General features: G+C 41.2%; 1 protein-coding gene across 1 annotated transcript in view; it reads left to right on the forward strand.

The window, feature by feature from the left end:
• The first annotated feature begins 868 nt into the window (after positions 1-868).
• SHROOM3 (shroom family member 3) overlaps positions 869-23,833 on the forward strand; it is a 153,210-nt gene continuing 130,245 nt past the window's right edge. Inside the window, exon 1 of the mRNA XM_010575507.1 lies at positions 869-931. The gene's annotated coding sequence lies outside the window, so the exon portion shown is untranslated. The remainder of the gene's footprint in view (positions 932-23,833) is intronic.

Raw genomic sequence — 23,833 nt, forward strand, 5'->3', positions numbered from 1 at the left:
AGGGCTCAGCTATCGTCTTAACATTTTTCCCAAGGATTAATTTCACCTGCTTCTCCAGTTTTCCTGATAGACTTTTTTGCACTTTTAATCCAATAAGTAGGGAGTTTTTTCACATTTTAAACCCCTCTAAATAGTTTTAGGAGTGGACGTTCTCTCTTCTCCTCCCCCAGCCTTTTTTTTTTTTTTTTTCCTGACAAGTCAGAAATTGTGAAGTGGACAGAGTAACTGAGAGCCGAGAGGGAGAAGACGCTTCCATTCTTTTAGTGCAGTGGGCTGAGGCAAAAAGGCCATTGTAATGGTAAATCGCATGCAGAAAGGAAGAAAAGACTGATAATCAATCACAAATGAAGCATTCGTTTGGATTTTGGCAATTTGCTGGCCAGGGGCTTTTAAATCTATAAACTTTTTTTTTTCTTTTTTTGCTCCTATTTCTAAAAGCACAAGTTTGATATACTGAAGACAGGAGGAGAAATCTTTACAAAGCTATCATGCCCAGAATACCTGGGAATGGGGAAAGCACAGTGTTGAAACACCACTAAAACTACGCAATTCTGAAGGAGAAACAGCATGCGAAACGTTATTCGGAAATGTTTTTAACCCATCACCTTGGACTCCAGTGCTGAAGAAAAATTTTCTGTCTCAGCCTTTTCTTATTTCACGTATTCAGGGATGACTTGTAGTGGACTTCTGGAGTTTAATTTCCAGCTTCACGGTTCTGTGATTGCCTGAGTGGGTTTTATATTTGACTGAGTATGCGATAGGACAGCTGAGGATGTTAGACAATATTAACACCAGCATATCTTCTTCAGAGTCCAGCATTACCCATAAAGGAAGATATATCTACCTGGAGGCATTGCTTCAAGGAGGCGCTCCATGGGGATTCACACTGAAAGGCGGACTGGAGCATGGGGAGCCATTAATCATCTCAAAGGTATTTTTCTTATTTTAAATGAAATGCAAACAAGTTAGGACTGGTGTCCGACTTAAAGGGCAAGAGTTGTAAAATAACACTGAAATGTTATATTTGACACTGTATTTGGCTTGGTTTTGAAAGCTGTTGAGTACCTATTCAAATCAGTAGATTTGCTCAGGAGCTACATATTTGAGAAACACATGAGAGCTCTCACCATTGTTTAACTATCAAAGTGCAGTTTTTGTCCCACAGGAAGTATCTTGGCTTGCAGAAATTAGCTCTATTTATTTCACTACTATGAAAGGGAGTGAGTAGGGGACTCTCGTGAGGTGATCTTGTGTCACAAAGTCATAGCATATCTGAGCATGTTCAGTAACCCATCACCACCTCTTCTGAAGAGAAAAGAAAGTAAGTGCTTTAAGTCACATGATGTGATGTTGGCTAAACAGAAGTGTGTGTGTGTGTGTGTGTGTGTGTGTAAAGAGAATAACAAATACTTGTACCTATTTGGTGTGTGTACATATTATGCTATATTAGCGGTTTTCTCACCCTATGTACTGTCTACTTACTAAACAGCTAGTAAGTATGGTATGGTTTTTATCATTTTAATTATTCATGATTGAATATTGTCAACAGGCAACAAGTAGTATAGCTTGCAAGGATATTTTGAGGGAAAGAAAATGGGAGAAAGAGTTCCTCATTCTCATCAGAACTGGGCTATTAAAAGTACCCAGGTACCTTAAGATGCAGATACTGAAGACAAGGGATTTTCAAAAGCATCAAATTGAATCTATGAATATCTAAAATATGTTTGACCTGTGGCCCTAAAACTGTTTTGAAAATAGGATTTAGGTAATTCTGCAATTTTACCTGCAGTGGCTGTTAACTGTATTTCTCTTCTGTGTCACCTGTCTGGTACATTCTGCATGTTATAGTATGTGTTTATATAGCAAGCTGCTAGGTGCATGTATGTACTTATGTCTAATCTTACTCCCTCCTGTAAACTGGGACATATGTGGGAAATTCAAAGGATCAGAACCAATGTCGGCTAAAAGAAAATGCTGATACTCAGAATCAATGTTACTCAAATCCTGCAACTCACTGTGTGAACACATTCACATGAAGACTGTCAGTCACTTGAATAGTTCATCTGAAATAAATTATTGGTAATTAGTGCATCTACATGTTGAAAGGAGAAAACAGGGACTTCCATAAAGGTTCTTTCATCATAAAGGGATTTTAGAAATTTCACATAATCACCTTTCTTGCAGGACCTTCTTGGAGATAATTTGGCATAGCCACATAAAGCAAAACTAGCCTCACTGAAATGGTGTTATATTTTTTCATTTTATAAACGTGAGGCACTAACACTTCAGTCACGTTGTTCAGTTTTATTGGTAGTGTTCTGCATTTGTGAGGAAAAAGTTTCTTTTTGCTTTGACATTCTTCTGTGATGTAAAAAGCGCTACCTTTTTTTTTAATTGGGGGCAGGGAAGCAGAGAGGAAGAGAGATGGCTCTGGCTGCTGAACATGAATTAATCTATGGGATTTGGTTTCCACAACAACCAGGCCCCTTAATGTCAAACATGCCTGGAGTGTGCAAAGTGCCACTGGGAGCTGTATGACTTGTGCCTGCCTTCTGTGAAACAACACTGCAAAAATGTGGTGGGGTTTTTTTGTTGGATTTTTTTTTTTTTGAACTTGTAGCTACTGCTTGGTTTGTGCTATCACTGTTAGCATTTCGTTGTTTTGCTCATGCATCGGTGATGCAGAGCTGGAGAATGGCTTGCATGTGAAAGCTGTGCTTTCTGGAATTCATGCAGCACCTATAGCTGTTTCCTCGTTTCCAGTTTCAGCTGAGAAATTCTTGTGTTTGAATTCACTATGTGCTCTTCAGAATTAATTGCATATTAGTCATTTACCTAGTTCAGTATTCTTCTGATTATACTGTGAAGTAATGAAGAACTGTGGAGAAATGATAAACTGAATCACGTTACAGGTTAAATTCTGTACTTGCACAAGAGTACTTAATTGAATCATAGAATGGTTTGGGTTGGAAGGGACCATTAAAGACCACACTACTCATGCAGGTATGCACTAGGAATGATCCAATAACAGTTCTAAATAATATTACCTATAAATATCAGAAAATATGGATGTCAGTTTTTCATTTTTGATTATTCATAATTAAGGTAGGAGTTTTATTTCTGTTTTGGCTCCCTATTCTGTTTTGGCAAATACATTATATTTATGTCCACTTAACTGTCTGTTTGCGTTGACAGAGTGGTGTTAAATGGCCTTAGTGTAAATAAAAATGTAGATTTCAGCAAATATTTAAGCTGCTACCCATGAAAGCTTGCAACATGACTTAAAACAATCAAAGTAACACTAATGTATTGTTACAGAATACTAGACGGACAGCAAATCTGTTTGAATGCAATAGTTCTTTCTAGCCATCAGGAACTGATGCTCATGTGGGACCCACAAGTATTGGCCCGTCTCAGCTTCAGACCAAAGGCTGTGATAGAAATTAAAAACGAGTGAATTAACAAAAGGCCCAGATGCACGAAAACTGGTTCTCACAGCCGTGTGCAGTTCTTTGAAAAGACAGATTTTTCCACCAATAATATGCCAAGAAATGACCCAAAAGCAGTGGGAGCAACAGCTGGGAGTGCAAGTTGCAAAAACCAGACCTATATTCTCAGCTGGTAGAAAGTGCTGTTTTAGAGATCTGATTATCACCTTCACAATAAGAACAAGTTATCTACCGCCTTTCAGTAAAAGTCACCTTGCTATATAGATGTATTGCTGTGCTTCTGTGCAACAAGACAGGCTGATTTCTCAGTGTGTGTGTGGTTGAGTGCACAGATAGGCAAACTTATGGTTAAACACACTAGTAAATGCTCTGCTGAATCAGCCATGATGCTCAGCACATCATGCAACCAAGTCTAAATCAACTTGTCAGAAATGTGGGTTTTGCAGCTAACATGAATTTAGGTAGTTAAAACAGATGACCTTTTTATGCTATCGCTGTTCTTTTTTTCCTGTGGAAAGACAAACCTATACTGAAGCAGTTTATGACAGCTAATTCAAAGTCCTCAACACAGGTCTCTTAGTAATGTATTTTGCTGGAGGTGAGGGCAGACAATAAACAAATTTATTACATCATCTGACCCACATTTTCCCCTCTCCACATAGGAAGTTGCTTTGACATTCCCTCTAGTGAAATTTTTTCTATCTTGTTTCTGGACTGACTATATATAACTGATCACATGAAGGCTGTAGAATTGTAACATGTTATGATTCTGGCTGTATAAGACATTTAAAAGAACATACTGATTTTCAATGGAAAGAAATTTGGAAATGCTAACAGTGTGTCAGCAAAATGAAAACTCAGGATGTTGTCTGTCCTAGAGCAGCACTTATCAGTCTTGGGAACATAAGGAAGTTCCCTTTGTCTTCTGGAGCTGCCTGTTGGGCCACAGCACTTTAGTATTGTGCGTAGTATTCCTGGTCTACCTCCAAAGCACAAACTTGTGATGGATCCTCAGAAATAAGCCTTATGGAATCTTCCCAGCACTAGCTTTTGTTGTACCAGAAGGAAAGGAATGGAAGAATGGTCAAAAAGTAGTCAGTTGCATGTTCCTTTTCCGCTGCACCTCAAGGGAACATCCAAAAATCTGTACCTAAATTAGCACCAGAATGTCACTGGTTAGCAGTGGGACAGTGTGCAAAAAGATGAATCATAGGCTGCAAATTAACAAAATGTATTTTCCCTTTTGTATTGATTCTGTGATATGAAACATGTTGTCAGTGAAATGTGTAGGTGAGAGTTTGAAGGGAGCTAGAGTCTTAACATTCTTCCTGGGGAAGAATTTCTCATTTATATGAGCTTAGAGAATGGCTGTCAATCAAATTCTTTACTTGAAACTGTTCACAGTTTCTCCCTGTGTTTTCAAATAAATAAATGTCTTGCAGAGGTGAAGAGGAAAAAGAGGTTGGTGACAGAGGTAAAGTGCCTCTCTAGAATGAGCGTGTTATGCTAGTTTTTCCCAGCTGAGAGAGCTTTGCAAGTTTGTGGACCTGAAAGAATCCAGACTACATCTCCAGAAAATGTGCTACTCATGGTTATCAAATACTCCTTTGGCAAGAAGGTTCTCAAGTTTTTAATTACTTTCTTTTTTAAAAAACATTACAGTTTTCTTCTTCTGTCCATTGGTGTTTAAAAGGTAACTTGGTATCATAAATGTGCCACTAATACTTCAGAAACAGAGGAAGTCAAATCCCCTGTAGTGATCTCCACTTCTCTGTTTTCAGATCTTGGGTCATATAGTTCAACTTCCTTTTTTTTTATTGTACCTGTGTAGTAATTTAGAACGATGAAATTTTGGCCCATATTTGGGGAGATTTACTCACAGTGGAAATCTCATTAAACAAGTGGTTTCTTCACCTGGAACTAGAAATTTCATGAGAAATGCAAAAGTGATTGCAGGTGATACTGAATATTTAACTGGAATCTGATTTTCTTTGGTGTCAAAACCATGATAATACCCAGAAGCAAACCCAGATTTCCATTTCCATTTCCATATTAATTTTTTGGCTCATCCTGAGCTGTAAGATCAATATTGCAACAATGAAAGCCCTGGCTGTTCTAGGCAGTAAAGGCAAACTGGTAACAGAAGAGTTCATTCCCTCTCAATTTCCTGCAAGAATTTTTAATTTAAGGTAATTAATGTTAATCAGTCTCAACCATTTTGGTGCCAGGCAATCTATTTCTGCAGTCTGTTTCTCATTGCTACACACAAACACTTGGAATAGTTTTAGCTGTTGTAGGCCTCTGAAATGCCCTTTTATTTTCAGCTCCATGTTGATGATACTAACAAAAGAGTTGTTTCTCTTGCCTAGGAATTAAAGCATCTAAAGCGTTCTTTCTCAGATAGTAGCTATGTGGGAACACTTTTCACATGCTGTGCTGTAGTTCATCGGTTCCCTTAACTCAAAAGGGTAGGTCATTTACAGGGACCTCATGCCAGAAGCATGACACAAACTCTGAGGTTTACCTCTCAGCAGGGATGTAGGAAGCAATAAAAGTTTAATAATAATAGGAATAGTTTGGGACAGAGCCTGAGAAATAATCTTGAATTCTTGTAAGGTGTTTAAACCTTGTTAGGAGCCTGATCCAACTTCTGATGAAATGAATAGCCCCTTAGCAGTCGGTGCTTCCAGGAGCTGGATCAGGCTGTTTTCCACGAGGCTCCCATGCCTGTGCTACTTCTCTAATATTTTTGGTTACGATGCCTTGTTCACCTCACTTGAATGAGCTCATAGAGCAGTTAGTGACATGTAATGAGAATCGTTCCACCGTTCTTGACAAAACGAAACCCAAAAAGCCGTTCTGGACCCCAGCTGGCCCACAGACAGATATCCCTGTCTCTGCCACTGATCAAAACACTCAGAATCAGTGTTCTTCCATTACGTCAGTACCAGTAGCCCATTGCTTTCCCCACTCAAATGCCCGGAGACCCCATAAACAAAGTTAAATTATGTTATGCACTGACAAGCAAAGTTTCTTTGCATCCGTTCCCCATATCTGTGTGTGTGACAAATGGCAATTTAGAAACCGTTAACCTTTTTGCAGGGCTGCAAGCACAAAGAAGACAGCCAGTGCTCGCATTAGAGAGGCTTGTCTGAAGTTGGCAGAGTCACGATAGACTTATTGGCCTGGGCATGAGGATGTGAAACTGAGCTAGTGGCATGGTGACTTGTTCTGTGATTATTTTTTTTTTAATTATTTTTTCTTTGAAAGTTTCCACAGTTGTTCTTGTCTGGTTAGATATGGACTTTATTTTTCTCCTCACTGCTGAAGAATTGCTTGGGGCCTCTGTGTTGTTAATGTTTAAAAAAAAATACCCCTTTTCATGACTTATCTTCCAATGTACTGCGAATGGGCTGATGAAGGTTTCAATTTCAAAGCCATTGTTACACTCATGCCTTCTTGCAAAGCATTGTCTGCACTGGATATGCCTTTAAGGCCATAGATATGGATGTTGTGTATAGTATGGCAGGTCCTTAGAAATGTTATTTCTTCCTGTGTAAGAACAGAACAAGAATGGTATATAAGAATCGCCTGAGTGCTGATCTCTTACTATTTAACTACATCAGATTACAGGGCATGGAGGGTTGGCATATTCATTATTCCTTCACTTCTTGTATTCACTGGGGAAAGCAGTAAGTGAACAGTAAGTGGGCAGTAATTTGTCTAGGACTAAACCCTAATGTAATTGCTTGTGCTTGGTCTCAGTCCAAAGGCAGGTGAAAAGGTGCTCCTGTGAGCAAAAAGAAGTACAGACCTGCACTGACTGGCATCCTGTCTGGGTTGTGGTAAAAAGATCAAGGACCAAACCAGCCTGGTCAACAGAAATTATTTCTTCCTCATTCCCCTCTCCCTGCCCTCAAGTACTTCTTTTAGGTTTGGCACTGGAGAAAGGTGTGCTCTGTTTGCTGATGAGCTAACGGGTTCATTGTGCAAAATCATCTGCCTGCACATCTGACTTTTGTTGCTAGACTGTGGCAACACACAAGGCAGATGCCTGATCCCAGACATCAAGCAAATCTGGATGATGCAGACCTTTGCTTTCAGAGAAGCAGAAAGGAACTGTTGCTGTGATTATTTCAGAAGGCGGAGGGGCAGTTCCTCACCACTCTTCGTTGTTTCTCAGGGCTCAGATTAGGGTCTCAGGAAGGACTGTTGATGCCAGCACAAGGGACAGGATCGTCTACCTTTTCTTAAAGCTAGGGAGCTGCTTGATGAAAAGGCTTCTATTGTCAGCCCCCTCCATTAGGCTGCAGATCGTTCTCTAGCACAAAAAGACTTCTGTTCACTTCCACAGCACTGAATTAGCAATTGCAGACAAACAGACTGACTGACGTGAACAGTGGCTTGCTGGGCATTGCTGCTGCACCAGCAAAGTCAGTAGGAGCTTTTCAGACTGCAGATAGGCTGTCTGAACGGGTAGTGCCAGTTGGTCTGTGATGCATCACAATGAGCCCATCTACTGGGAATACCTTGGTTGTCCTTATTAACAAAGATCAGTACAGATGAATCCTAAGGTGCACAGAAAACTCAGTGATTTGACTTTTATGAATGTGCATGTGGAAGGAAGTTACCCTTGAAAAAAGTCATACCTTTAAGCTGACAAGGGCTGGGGACAATGACTGACAGGTGTCTGTCTCCAGTTGACCAGTCATGCTTTAGAGTTGCTCTCTTACGAGAGATCAACCCAAGCTGTGAAGTTTTGGTCTAAATGCAGAGATAGCTAGTCTGAAGGATCAGGTCTCCACCACTGCATTGCAACCACATGAGTTACGGAGGACCATATGCAGTTTAATGTCCTTCAGATTCACAAAAAGGAGTAAAGGAAGAAATATTTTCTTCTCAGGTTCTTGGACAGAGAGGGATGCTGTGTGATTAAACACAACGTGTAATCCTTAGTGTCAATAAATGGAGCCTTCGTAAATCCTGCCCTGGCTTTAGCTTCCACGAAAGAGATTAGGCAGAAAAATGCCATGTATCCTTGTCTGCTTGGCTGTAGCAGGTATAACCAGAGTTAAGATGTACAGTGATCCTAGAAGGAGAACTAGAGAATGCACTCTTTAAATCAGTGTTTGTGCAAAATAGATTCTACTACGTTCAACTTTTCCCACGCTTCTTGGGAGCCCAAGGCATAGGAAGAAAAAACATCATCGATAATAGAGCTGCAGCTGAGCTAATCTCGTCTCAAATGTCATTAGTATTTGCCTTCAGGATCTTCTGATGAAGCTCAAAACTGTGGAGCACGAATCCAGCATGGATCTATTGTGTGTGAACTACTCAGACTCTGGTAGGGATCTTTGAAGGTGAAAATGTGATGAACTGTAATTTGCTTGTCAACAAACATTGGTAGTCAAAGAAAAAATGCCCAGAGGCCTTTAAAAATAGACTGCTACACCAAAAACCCTTTGTCACTTACTTGTGTATTTCCAAAGCCCTGCGTGGATCACCATCTGGTGGCAGCAGAGAGCATCCCACAGCAGTGTCAGAAAACCTGAAATGTGTTGGTGGTATCCATCAGCCCAGGTGGCAAATCTCTTCCCCGCTTGAGATTTGAGAGAGTAGACTTTGCCTTTGAGCCTGAACAACAGAAACAGGTGGGCGTTCTGCCACCATTCTGGAGTCTTCAGGCTGCGTTTCTGATCCTGCATAGGAGAGGCTTTCTTTTCCTGCCCTGATGCTTGGAACAGGAATAATAGGAAAATAAAATTCAGCATCAGGACTAGCTTGTCTGCAGGAAGATTTGGCATCCTCTGGCTGCCTAGCACCCAGCCACATCAACCTCACATCTTGGATTTCTTTCTGTGAAGTCAACAGTTTGGTCTGCATTATGAATGCCTGCCGACATGGGTGCTGAACAGGACCAAGCTTGCTTTGTACACGTGAGATATGGAAATCAGACCCTGGGGTAGCCTCGACTATCACACACCAGTGATGGAGCAAGGGTTGCTAGATATTTGGAGGTTCCCTGAAAACTTGCCTTGGCTGGAGCAGGGTATCGGTCATTGCTGTGTGTCAGATGAATATTATTTAGGAAGTGTAGATTTTAAGTGCACTAAATATGTTTCTCCTTTTCTTTATAATCTCATCTCACATAGGCTGCCATATCTGTGTTTGTCTCACCCAAAGGGTTCCTGCCTTCTTTGTAGGTCCACTTACTTAAAACCCTCAGGTTTGGCTCACTTACTAGATCCTTGTTTCTGAGGGAGGTCTGGACTGTATACTTCAGATGGACTTGCCAGAACCCTAGGTCTTTAAAGAGACTCAGGTCAATGCCTGGAAGCATCTTTCCCCTGTGGAAATACAGTCTGTGTCTCTGCATCACACTTAGCACTCCGAGCGAAAAAACATCTTCCTAAATGTCCTAAGTTTGCTTTAAGTAAGACAAGGCTTGTGTAGATTCATTCACATGGCTGAGCTGGAAATGGAGTTCTGGTCTTCCCATTTTCAGCCAGACACTGCCTGAATCTATTTCCACAACTCTTGTTACTTTGCCATGAACTTCAAAAAACTCAAACAAATAAATGATTCCAGGTTTCTTGGTCAATTGAAATTACGAAAAGGACAACAGGAAGAGACAAGACCAGCTTATCCAGGACACAGCTTGTTAACATCCTAACTGGTATTCAAGCATAATATTAATTTTTCACACTTGCATTAAAAAATCCCAGCAAAAAAAAAAAAATTCAACCCCCAGTGAAGAATGATTCCTGCTGATAAGAAAATCACTGTGCTTAAATTCATTAATAGAATAGGCTGTGGGATACATTTCAAAGCACAGGGTGAGAAATAAGCTCCCAAATCCCATTAAGAAATAACAGGATTTATGTGCATTCCTCCCATATATTAACTTTCCCCTCTGGAAACGTCTTGTGCTGAGTTGGTGCCATTTTTCAGGCAGGTGCAATGTTTTGCAGTTCCCACAGACCTCTCCAGATAATCTGCCTGCCTGAAAGCCATTCCCTATTCTCACTCAAGAATGGGGATTTTCTGACGCACAGATGAATGACGAGTTTGGCTGACGAATGTCATAGCTCCATGTTCTACTGGGATTCAGTCACACATTCTGCAATGATGCTGTAAGCAGTTTTGTCCTGTCCATATCAGCAGTTAAAATGTTTTAAACACCAGCCAACAGAGATAGAAGAGATACCGGTTTTATCAATGGTGGGTCATTTTCTCAACATGACTTGACACACAGAGGTACAATTTGTGATGCTGAAGTCTTTGGGGAATTGGTTTGTATTGTCAGTGGGGTCAGTTTTTGTTAGCACTGTTAGAGGTTTTTCACCTTTTTATTGAAGGCAAGTTTTTGAAAATATGCCAGATCTTCACATTTGCCATTACTTGTAAGAGTTTTCATTACTTTTTTCCTTTTAAAGGCATGGATAAACATCAAATGTTAGTTCACATAAAAATGGAGATAAAAGTATTACGGAAATATTTGCCAAAGAAATGAGCAACAGAGCCATTTCAAAAAGTGGTAACAGTTTCATGGGGCAGAAGGAGGCCAGAAGGGTTTCTGGGATCTCTGAAGAAGATACATGTTGTGGCAAGAGGTGTTTATTTCAGAATTGTAAGAGCATACAGTCCACAATATGTTGCAGAAACTTCCTAACACCTATAGAGAACTACTGACTTCCTGATAAACACCATTAACTGTAGTCATACAGAAGTATTTTTCTTGGTTTTCTGTTTAGCTTGTAATCAGTATTTATTTTTTCTATGATGGTAGTGCCAGCATATCACAGTTGAAAACTATGACCCTTTTATGCTGTTTATGAGTGTAATAAAAAAACTGCTTCTGAGCATTCGGAATTTATAGTTATGATACCGTCAGAAGATGTAAATATAAAACCCTTAATATGGCAATGGGTGAAGAGTGAAGCAAGAGTGAGCTTGCAAATGCAGTGGTGAATTTACTACCTCATATAAGAATGATGTTGCTTGGTGTTTATGCGTTATTTAATGTTGGATTTTAATATGTTTACTATGGCACATAATCGCTACAATAATCATGTCCTTGAAAACTTGCAGTAGTGCTGGATCCATTATTGCTATTTTTTTATTTTTCTGTAAAAATATGCATTATTTAAATGAATGCTTCATTTAGAAGAGTGGTTTGGTCTCTAATGTCAGACCTCATGTTTTTATACATTGATTGATGACCAATCTTGCCAGTGGCCTGAGAGAGATCCACATTTCTCAAATGCAGTCTCATAGAAACTGGGAAATGAGCTGATGGAATTTGGACCAAAGATCTGGCTGCTTTCCAGGAGCAAATACATGGCAAGACGCATTTCCAGTTTCAAGAGAGAGGCTTGAGATGGAGAAAGAAATGCAAAACATTTAGACAGAGAGGGGTGGGGTCGTGGGGGGAATCTTCATTTTATCAATGATCACATTCCCCTCCCTCCTGCCTTGCTCCACTTCATGTTTGCTTAAAAGCAGTTGCCAGTGTTTGTTGAATAGTGTCAGCACAGAAGGGATGCAGCCACTGACCTGACTATAAGGCAACAGCAAAAGGTTAGTAGAATTAGTCTTGTACTGCAGACTTGTATTAATAGTTGTATTGTGGTGTTGTTGGCACAAACTCTGCAATTAAATAAGTTGTTGGCACTCTTCCCTAGGTTAAATTACTACTGCTGTTCCCCCTGCTTGCAAGTCAATGAATACAACACTTTTGGGGAGGCAAGTTCAAACATTTTTGTTCTTTTGGGATTCTGCACATTTCTGATTTCAAGCTAAGAGGTTTCTGCTGGCTTTCCAAGTAGACCTCTGTTGTTGTTCTGTCTCTGCAAACAGCCTGTGCAAACTAATGCTGGAATAACCAAGCAGGGAAGGTGGGTGAGGGGGAAAGACACGACAAAAGACTGATGTAGAAACAAATGCCCTTAGAAGGGGTCCCTGCATTCTCTCATGCCCGGACCCATGGATGCTTCTTAGCACTGGGCTATTGTTGTAGAGGATTAGGTTTCCATCACAGCTTCATCAGGGGCAACTTACCCTTTTTATCAGCCCAGAAAGACAGCCACAGACACTGGGGGAGGCGGGTATCCACGCCTATCCTTGCCTAAAAGTGCAAAGCAGCCACTTTTTCCAGCTCAAGGCCCTCTCCCACTCCTGCTTTAGTCGATGGCAATTGGGTTTGGCCCAGGGACCCGTGCACCCCTCTGTGCTGTTCTGCAGGGGCCACTCACAGTGATACACCTCCCCAGTCCTGCTTGCCAGAAAACTTTGTATTTCCAATTTATTAACAGTTCCTTCTACTTTGGGAAAAGCAGTCCTTGCGCTTCTTCCCAAGTCTGTCTCTAATTTAGCAACAGATGTTGGCCTACAAGATAGCACCTATGTCTTCACCTGTTCGCTAAGGGGTAGATCTAAAAATCACTCTTCCCTCTTCCCTGGCATATCATAACTTTGTTTTTCTACAGTGTTTTCAGTAAAGCTAGGGAGTCAACTGCAGTCTGACTTCTCTTCATGACCTACATTAAGACTAGGACTAAGATGCAGCCCAGTCCTTTGCAGTAGCAAACTGGAAACATCAGACGCAGGAACTAGAGGTGCTTCAGTCTCATATTTCCCTGTGGCCAGTGTTGAAATGCAGCAAGACTGTAGGGGGACTGTGCTACTTACTGTATGAGTTGAGAAACTTGTACATATAATGGTTTTCTTAGAAACTGGTGGTATACAGAAAAATGTCTAGGGATAACCTTAATCTGTGCTTCCCTTAAGACTGGCTGTTATTTAATCAGTCATCAGATGTTAATAATGAATTGCATTGAGAGGTTTCCCTGTCTACCAATGACATGATCTTTCTATAGCTTATATCAATGTTTAATGGAGATTGATAGAGAGTGAGCCACTAGCGCATCAATAGAAGTTGGAGGTTAGGAGAAAGGAATAAGCAGAAACAAAAGTAAGTGTGCTTGAGTTACCCTGTGTCTCTACAACTTCTTATGTATCTCATCAGCTGCTAAAACAAAAAGTTCCTCTGCTGGTTGGAGCTGAAGAGAACCAGGGTGAGCATCTATTGTTCTATATGTTTTATTATTCTCGTGCTGTGATCTTGTCAGCTCTCGTTAGCTTAACAGGTTGGACTGTGTCACTCCTTGGATGGGAGACTTTGAAACGCAATGAGAAATGACACAAAGTGGTTCAGTCCGTAGCCCTGCTCACTCTGAGTCAGTGCTGAATCACTGACCCATCAGAGTTTGAGGTGGAGAGGGTGTGATAGCGCTGCTCTGGCAGCCAGTTCTGGCTTTGGTGATGAGATATTATAGAAGGTCAGTCGGTGGCATGTTTTACTAGAAAAAAAAAGTGATCCCATGAGCCAATTTCTGTTTGGGATAAATTGCATACCAACACCAGTACCATCATCTTAATTTTTTTTTGCTCTAGAGCAGCTAAGGGTTGCAGGTAGCTGTTGTGAGATGCTTTGGTAGCAGACGGCAGTGCCTGCAGTGAAATGGTTGTATTTATATACATACATATATATGTGTATATATATATATGTGTGTGTATGTCAGCTGAGGGTGCCTATAGTTTGTAATCCCATAAAGTACCAGGATGAAAAAAATTCATGCTTTTGAGCTGAGTCGGAATATATGCTGGAATATAGAACTGAAAGGTAATACATAACCGGATTTGGAGGGGTCCCTGAACACCAATTGCATACTCTTCTCTTGGGTTAAATCAGTGGTTTATAGACATTGAGAGAGAACTAGCCATTAGCACAGAACATAGAGATGTGAGAGTTAGGGGGAAGGGAGTAAATACAAAAATTCAATGCTTGTATAATACGCTTACGACATTTTGATGGTGACAACATACAACTGGTGCATCCAGCCATCTCAGTTTTAAGCCCTCTTTATAATTCCCAGGGGGTTGTAGTCTGCCCTTGTACTTTTGGTGACCAGTTGTAGACCAAGCAGAATACTCAGTCAAATGTCTTTGGTTAGTTCCTGAGTCTTCAGCACTCAAGAGAGAGTCTGCTTTTCTTTAGGGTCATTTGTAAATGGTAGTAGTATCCTGCCATTTCCGCTAAAAGCATTATCTTTCGTCATGCCTGTGGCCATGGCATTCGCAAATGACCTAAAAGCCACAAATGACTCCAGCGGCAATGGAATCTGAGTGCCAGTGTTGCGAGGCTCCTTGCAGCTGTCGGGTATCATTGGCCATCTTCAGTAGCGATACATAGAAATCTGCAAGGCAAGTTTATTGTACCAGAGTAGGGGTTTGAAGTATTTCCTAAGGAAGTATTTCAAGGTATGAATGAATACATATTCTAAAAGCTGGTAATGTGGGAGCTAGGTAAGGAAGCCAAAGTTAGAAAGACACCTCTCTGCACATGAGAGACTGTGCCTTTCCAAACTCTGCGTATATCCCTGCAAACTCTCTATCCACAAAAAAAAAAAAAAAAAAAAAAAAGAAAAAAAAAGGGAAAAAAAGAAGATGGACAAAAGGAAAGTGTGGTTGTCTCATAGCTGCTCAACAGGCAACTCTGAGATCCTTCTGGCAAGATCAACTGAAGCTGAATTTGTCATTGTTTGGCTTGTGTCACCCAGCTGGTTGGGTCAGAGAGCTTCTCTGACCTGAGTCCGCAAGTGATGGACAGGTCTGTAGAGGGCATTATCACAACATAATCACATGGAATGAAAGGAAAACTGTGTGTGCCTTTCTTAACTTCCCCCCCCCCCCGTTCTCCAAATCTTTAGGATAATACATCTTTTCTTATTTTACTCTGAATCTGTTAATGCTTCTGTTATGTAATAAGGTTTTCACAGCAAAATATGGCCTGGAGAGTAGTAAATGGAGCTCTTCCAAGGATCCACAAAGATCTGCAAAGATTCTGTTGCACTGCTAAAGGAAGAATTAATCATGGTCAGAAATATTTCCTGCTGGGTTGTAGTGTGCTCGCTGGTTTCCTCTGTCCCTCAGGCACTAGTGGAAATTCCAACTGGCAAGGAGGTGTGGGGTTTGGGTGGTTTTTTTTCTGGTTTAAGTTAGCTAAATTGGTTTTGGAATAGAACAGAGGGTCTGTAAGTTCTTAGTGGTACTACTGCTCTTGCCAAAACCAACAGAAGCCAGGAGGAAAAATGCTAGAAACCCAAAGACCCTGGTTGGGAGAGACCAGAGGAAGAATTCTATTGGCCTGGGGACTTTGAAATTCCTTTTATCTTTTTGTATATCGGTATATATGCATGTTGCTGGGTTGGGGGGAGCGTAGGAGGAGGTGTACGTTTGGAACAAGCGGTGTCAGGAGTTTGGTTGTTCACTTGGATTTACAGGTTTTATTTAGCTGCAGCATATTGACCACGGTGTGAAAACTAATTTTTAATACATGGAAAGCTTGAAGAACCCAGAACTATGAAATATTCTTGGATTGGTGACCTGTGTAAAGAGACTAGTTCTTGTGGACCCTAAACCAACGTTGCGGCAAGACAAAAAGAATAGAAAAAAAATTAGGGGTTTGTGTTGAACTGAAACATTTTGTTCAACCCTGTAAAATAAATGCAGGTGAACTTTGAAATGAAAATAATAACTGAAAACAAAACAGAAATATTGTGCTTTAAAAATGTTGAAGTTAAAAGTTTCAACCCTTTTAAATTGTTCTTCCTGCCCTGCCTTTTAGGAATCAACACCATTTACTGCATTTAACCTGCATGTGGAAGCAGCCTTGTTCTTGCCACTCAGAATCACACTATAGCTAAATAACGATGCCCCACTCTTGTCAAAATATGTCTTTCTTACAAAATAAAGCTCTGCTTGAATGTGGAGCAATTTAGACTTCATACAACGTATGAATGACATTCCTTATTATCTTTGTGGCTTATTTTGACCTTTTGCCTTCTGGTGAAATGGAGCTGAAATGTGCCAGAATCCTCCTTTAAGACCTTTTCCTATTAGTACAAGGGATATATTAAGCTCCTAGGAGAATTTAGGTAGTGAGGTAGAATTTTCATGAAGGAATAGATGTGGTAATATCCCTGGATATTATTCCTGTGCATTTCATATTTCTAATGCAATTGTGATGCTTCAAAACGCATCTTTTATAGGGGTATAAAATGGTATGCACCAATTTGCGCTGTTACTGTTTTTTCCTCTTGTGTGTAGGAGCAATAAGGATAGATCGGAATCACCCTGTGCTGTATAGTCTGAGCAGTAGTAGTTGCCGAGACAGGAACTAGAGGAAGCATGTCTCAGATCAGCAGTTCTCAAACACGGTCATAAACGCATCAAGAGCTGGCACAGTGCATGAGCACGTGACGGTATTCTGCTCTTTTTACAGCTCTCCATATCTCCTCTGAGCATGGCATTGCAGTGAGGCCATAATAAGCACTCAGATACTGGCTGGTGATGAGACACAAGGGCTGTGGCTAAAGGCTGCGTAAAATTACTAATAGAAGAGGGAGCGGCAGTCGGGAAAAGCAATACTGCAAAAATGTGGCGTTGCTAGTGTTGTTCCAGCGTGAGAGATGTCAGCAGAAGAATCCCAAAACACAGTCGTTCAGAACTGCAGGTTACTTTCATACAAACTGCTATTTTTTTTCTCTAAGAGCTTCCTATTTCTGCTTACAAGAAATACCGATTCATTTCATCCTTGGCTACTGACACAGTTTTACAATGGATAACAACAAATGTTTTATGGGCCCTTTGATCCGCTGCAGCCTATGGAGTAATATGAATCAAGCAAGTGTTGGTCAGCAGGGCAGGGATGCAGGTGAATGAATCCTTTGTTATTCTTGCACTTGTGAAGTTGAGGTACCACTCACATTACGGACAAACTAACTTTTAATATTTTTCAATTACCACTGATTCTGAAAAAGGCAGTCTGAGCTCTTCTGCGTGGCATGTTGTTTAAATGAAAAGACATCTCCACATGAGTACTGGCCTCATGATCCGATATTACTGGTAAATAATAATATTCACAGGATAAATATTTAGTGATTTACATTTGGGCTGTATATGTGCTGTGTGCTGCTTAGAAAAACATTCTACACCACCAGCCATTATCCCCTCTGGTTGATGTACACATTGCAAGCCAAGGACTGGAAATGGCTTGTTTGATGCCAAACGGTCAGTGTCACCTCCTCTAATCCTTAGACATGTTTGCAATTGAATACCTCCTGGCAGAGATCCATGCACCAAACCCCTGTTTAGAGACTCAGCACTTAATGCACAAGATATTTATTTTTGTCTTTTACCAAGCAGCAGTGGCTTGCAATTTTCCCTTCAAGTGTACCCAGGAAAACATCTCTGAAAAGAACACTGAGCAATGGCACAAATGAGTACATGCATTTTTGGATACTGTGACAGTCTCTGATGGAGAGGAGTGCGATAGGTGGGGGGATGTACAAAATGATGTTACACATCCCAAAAGTGCATTGTCACCTAAATACAGGATTGATGTGCTTTCAGTCTTCGTGTGTTGGCATTTTTGGCTGTTTGGTGAGTTGAATAGAGTTGATGTTATTGTATAACCTCTTTTTCTGATCCAAACTGATGAGTCTAGTCAACTTTCTCTGGGATTTCTTATGTTTCTTACTGCCATAGTATCTATTGTGTGAAGTCTTAGATGAACCACAGGTGTGGAAAAAGGAAGATTACTTATGAAAATAAATTTTCCACGTTCTCTCATCTATATGAAGTCAACACTGATTTTGATGCTGCATGGGGAAATAAATGCTAGCAAAGGCCTACACTACAGTCTTCATACCTTAGTGTTATCATACCTAAAGGTGGTTGCCTTTTACATTTCTGACTCCCCAGAGTGCATCTCCTGGGCACATACTGGAGCAAAGATATGTGTGTCTTGTTCTCTTTTCTTCCTATATCCTGAGTGAGGAAGATAAAGATAGACTATCTTATACCCAGCTATCTATATCTTTTGACTGTAAACAGCGTGGCATTGTCAAGACATGCTTGGGAAAGATCAAGCAAACACAAGACTGCAAAACAACTGTGCTCTTATTCTGCTTCCTTCTGTATGAAAGGCATTTTTAGCAGCCCTTCTCTATCTGATACATGTCCACAAAATTATTTCTGTAGCATAGTCATCTGAGGCTCTCCTTGGCTGGCTGTAAAACGCTGGCCAGATGTAACACCTATCCTGTCTCGATATTGCATTGCCAGTAAATAGTGCTGCCAAAAATCTGCAGGGAAGGTAGGGGAGAAAGATATTTCTCTTTCTTTATTATTATTGGTAACTGGAGCTGAGTGAAAAATGGATTTTCAGGTCACTGGATGTTAAAAAAATACTTGCACTTGATCCAGATGGTTCGTTTCAGTAACAGTTTTAGATTTGACAATTCCCAGAAATAACTTCAACTACTAAAATCAGATAATGAAATTTTAATTTAAACTGAAAAACTGAACCTTTCTGTTTTAAAAATAGTGAACTTCAGGCTGTTTTCTTTTTAATGAATATCTTATCAGAATCAGTATGTGTTTGTAAAACGTTCACACTACTAACATATCACAAATGGGATTTAATCACCTAAGTCACATAGGCATTAGAAAAGTAGATGAGCAGTCTTTAAAGCAAAGTAGATGAGAACTGGATTTGGAGGAACACTTAGTGTCCAGGGAGGTTTCCCTGGTCATTAGCTGTAGGACTCTTAAATTAAAAATCTTTCTCCCTCAAGTTCCCTGTTGGCTACTGCTGTTATTTATTAATACTCCAAAGCTCTCACACATGCTGTCTTTCCACCCAGAGGGGACACTGTGGCCCTTTGCCCATGAATACTGCAGTGGAGAGAGGCAGGGAAAAACAGTACTGTGAGGTTACTCTGCTGTGATGACCATCATTCCCAGGACTGGTGACGGGACCTCCATGGGAGAACAGATGTTTCCACTGCCTGAGCTAGAAAGCTCGGCTCTAAGCAGAAGGTTGTGAAGAACTGGATAAGGCCAAGAAGGAGACACTGTGCGCTCGACATTAGTGCTTAAACTCTCCCCACAACCCCAGCTGCCAAAACCTTGTTATTTCAACTATTCTAAATAACTTATCAGATTTGTCTCTAAATCTAGGGGTAGCACTAATCCAGGGAAAGAGGTTTTGGTAGTGTAAGGCCTTGTCAGTAGAGCAGCTTGCAAGAGTGAAGCAGCTTTTCTTAAAGCTGGTGTATATACGCCAGCCTAGTACTTCTGTGCCAGCGTAAGCTGTTGAGTTTGTGCTAGGTTTACTCGTGTAGGCTCCATTTGCATTGGCGCCATATGCATGTGTTAGAGTGACGCAGACATGCCTAGCCCAAACAGGCCTGTAGCTCTCCCATTGCAGAGACCGAAGGTTAGACAACTGACACTTTTTCACTTGTTTTTGCCATTCTTTGCTCAGTTTTGCATGACCCACACCTCAGCGACATAGCTCTGTCTCTGGCTGCACTGTGCACTTTGTGTTTGGCATCTAACTACATGTTGCTGGTTTTTATCAGCCTGGTGGAGCATGCTATTGGAGTGGGAGCTACCTGGGTGCAGGTGCTCAACATACCCCTCTAGCAGCCCACATCAATGTCAGCTGGAAGGTCATCAGACTTGGTGTTTCTGCTCAACCTTGTCCTCAGTTAAATACCGAGGTGGCTGTAATTCCTGGCACATGAGTTACTGCCCTCAAGGGCTGCCTAACTCCCCAGGGTTTGCCTTGGCTGAGGAATCATGGAGTTTCACTGACTTGGCCAGCTCTAAGGTTAACTGAGGACAGCTGTTGTATGCAGGATGCTGGCTTGCTCCGCGCCGGCCTCATGCGTCTCCTCCCCACGTGAAACATGGGAACAGTCAGAACGGTATTTGAGAGGAGGATGGGAGCGCAAGCCAGATCTCTCTGGGATCTGTGTGTATGTGTGCTAATGAGGCCCAGAGGTGATGCCAGCCAGCTATCTCAGTGTAGTTTGCACATGAGTGCACCAAGAATGCACCAGCTATTCAACGATAATAAGTTTTTATAAGCACACGTTTCTGACCATGTCAAATTTTGTACCCATTCAGCTGCTAAAATCCATGGAATTTGACACTGGGGAAACAATCACATTTGAGAAGAGCTTGTACAAAGGGGAACTCACATTGCTTCCCAGCTAGAGCCTGAGCAGTTGATTGGCTTTTCTAACACAATATCATGCATTTATTCCTTAAGCAAGATTAAAACTTTAGAAGAAGAAAGATTAGTCAGCAAGATTAGAATAGAAAACATTCTTAGAGAGTTATATTAACCATAAAGAACCATCTGCTCTCCACAACTGCAAAAGTAAAAGGAGATCTTTCTTGCACAGTTTTGGATGGTAGAGTTCTATAAACACACAAATGCGGTGTAGTCTGTTCTCAGCTCAGAAATCCCATTATTTTCTCTAACGTTGCTTATGCAGGTAAAGTAGAATGTGCTTAAGGGTGTGAATAAGACGAGCAAACAGAAAAGAATCATGTTCCTAGAGATCTTGGTGTCCAAATACCCAGACAACACCAGAAGACGCTGATGTGCCCAAGAGGTGCTCACACTGAAATAAGAGGAATGCGATATCTTTTCCATTTGAAAAAAATGCTGGAATCTAAATAATTCCTGCTATAGAAAATCACTGATGAGAGAGACTCAGTAAGCATCAAGGAGGAAAAATGGAAAGAAATGGGGCCTGGGAATGAAGAGAGAATAGGGATCAGGATGATGCTAAAAAAAGAAGATAAAACAAAAAGCAAAACTGCTCAGACTTCCATCCGACTCAGGTGGGATGAACAGGCTGTGTCACGTTTGAGCTGGTGTCAATCAGTATCATTGCACTGACGTCAGGAGGCTCACCCTCAAGTACATCACCTCTTCCAACTTTTTAAGACCATCTTACAACTCACATTGCCTCTCAGTAATGTCCATTCCTTAGTTTAAACAGAAATGCTTCTGGGGTTGAGTAGTTCCCTGATTCTGGGAACCTCATCATTGTACTTGCAACAAGGTGTTGTCCTTCTTAAAGAGAAAAAAGCTTTTAGATAGATTGACTCTTTTTTGTCCACATTGCCTTCCCGAATGAAGTATTGAAATACAGGAGATGAATGCACTGAAATCTCATTTCCTACACTGCTAGTTTGATGCCAGTTTACCACAATAACTGCTCTCTGGAAAAATAAACATTAGCTCAGGAGAAGGCAAACTACAAAATACAAAGAGATGAAATATTAAGGAAATTGTGAGCAGTCACTTGAGCTTGTACAGTAGCACTTAACTTTCTCACCCCAAGGGCTCAAGTGAGTTGAACGGAGTTGCTGAAACTCATTAACCATGAATCCATTGTTCATTTTAAGCTTTTTGTATGGGGTGATCGATACTTCAAAAACTGCGTGGGAACTGAACAGAGATGAGGAACAAATAATAAAAGTAAAACCGCATTACAGGCCTGATCCTTTCTCCACTGTGATTTTGTGCAGTTTAATTCCTGGGCAGTGAGGAAAGCAGTATGGTTCAAGAGAGGGGGCCCTGCGGGAGGACCAAGGAGCTTCTGCTTACAATCTGGTTCCACCTCTGGTCCCCACTCACACCATCTTTTGTCTCACTTTTGTTCTGAGGCCGGAAGAGACTCAGGAGGCTGTTGAGGGTGAAATAAATTTTGAACTCTGCCATGATATACTTTCTGTCTTTAACAATGGCTTTGTACAGTGCCTGCAGCAGTGAAGTGTGGTTTTTCAATGACCTGTGGTTTATAGAGAGTCATTTTTTGTGATGCAAAACACTGCTGAACCCTCCCGAAATATTACACCGCCAGAGCAACCTGCTGTGGGACAGCATACAGTTTTCCAGCGGAGGATTTGGATCACCAACTTGTATGTTACCAGTTCAAGACAAAAATGCAGTAGGAAAATACTCATGCTTGAGCAATACCCACTGACACATAGGAGATGCATGACAAGAGCAGACACTTTCAGTAATAGTTGTAGGTGATGGGCCATGACACTAAAATGGACGCAGAGGGCTTTTTGAAGTGTTGCGCAACAAGGGCTTTAAAAATAAGACTGCTGGGTGCATCTGTGAGGGGCACGATGAACCATCAGGATGGAAATCTGCTCTTGAAATTGTCCTGTGGTAAACCTGGAAAGAGTCGGTGAAACGTCAGTAGTATTTCTTCTGCTGTGCACTGACGTAACTGAAGCAGAATTTGGTTCTAGCTATTTAAGTGTGATGGATGAGCATTATTAGCTGCCTGGAGAAACTGAGAGATGACGCCAAAGTCATCCAAGGACAGCCCTTGGGAGTTGGCCAATATCCCAAATCTGCACTACGGCATCAGATGACAGCATTTTCCTCATCTGAGCTGCTTCTCTCCCAGCAGCAGGGGAAATAACCTCTTTCCTGTCTGATAACACCTTCGCTTCATGCCTCCCCTATCTTTTCCAGGCCACAGCTGGACTTTGAATTAGCTGTTGATGGGAGAAAGAGAAGTGGGAGCTATGCCCGAGCTATGAAGAGGTGACCTTTCATAGAACAGAGAGGCCAGACCTTGGCAAAAGATCTGTCTGACTCTGGGGTGGGATTTAAATGGCCCTACTCCCTCTTTGAGTTAAAAGGAGCTGGTTTGAGCTTATTTCAGCATGCTGAGACTTCTCTTTCCCCACGTGAAGACAATGACTGAGCCCTGAATAGGCAGATAGGAACTGGAGCAATGCCGTTAGGGCTGGAAACAGGGAAAATTATGGAGTACCGCTGTCAGCTGGTCTGGGCTGGTTCACAGCCAGTAAAAGGGCATGCTCACAGCATCATCCTGTCTGGGGAAAAAATAAAAAAAAAAGAGGGAAGAATTGTGTGAATAAAGTAGAATTCATTACTGCTACAGAAATAAAATATGATGGCCTTTTCCTCTGAGTTCTGAAGAAAAATGCATATGATGCCAAATAGCCATGTGACCTTTTTCTTAGATCCTGGGTCAATTTTGCCTCCTCCATCACTCCCACAAAAGCTACCCGATTCATCAAATTCATCAAATATAATGCATGTAGGAATGATTTCCAGAGGTCAGTGCTTTAGCTGATGTAAATCATCACATTGATCCTACTGGAATGACACCAGGCTCTCAGCTGAGAAACTGGCCTGTGTTTTTCTTTCACCCTTTCTTTCACTGGAATGAATAATATGTCCCTAAGGTACAAAACTAATTACTGTAGGCATATTGCTCTCTCACAAAGGAAAGACTCAGGTAGGCAGTGTTAGGCATAAAGCTTAGGCACATCGTTTAGCAAAATTTTGAGAGAAAATAATTTTCCAGCTGTCTTTCAGACTAGGTCTTTTGGAAAATTCACTTGCAATAGTTGCAGTGGGATTTTTGTGCCTTGCCCTGCTCTTTGAGGAAGGATGCCAGCAA

This window comes from Haliaeetus leucocephalus, unplaced genomic scaffold, assembly GCF_000737465.1.
Source record: "Haliaeetus leucocephalus isolate CR32 unplaced genomic scaffold, Haliaeetus_leucocephalus-4.0 Scaffold484, whole genome shotgun sequence".
NCBI lineage: Eukaryota > Metazoa > Chordata > Aves > Accipitriformes > Accipitridae > Haliaeetus > Haliaeetus leucocephalus.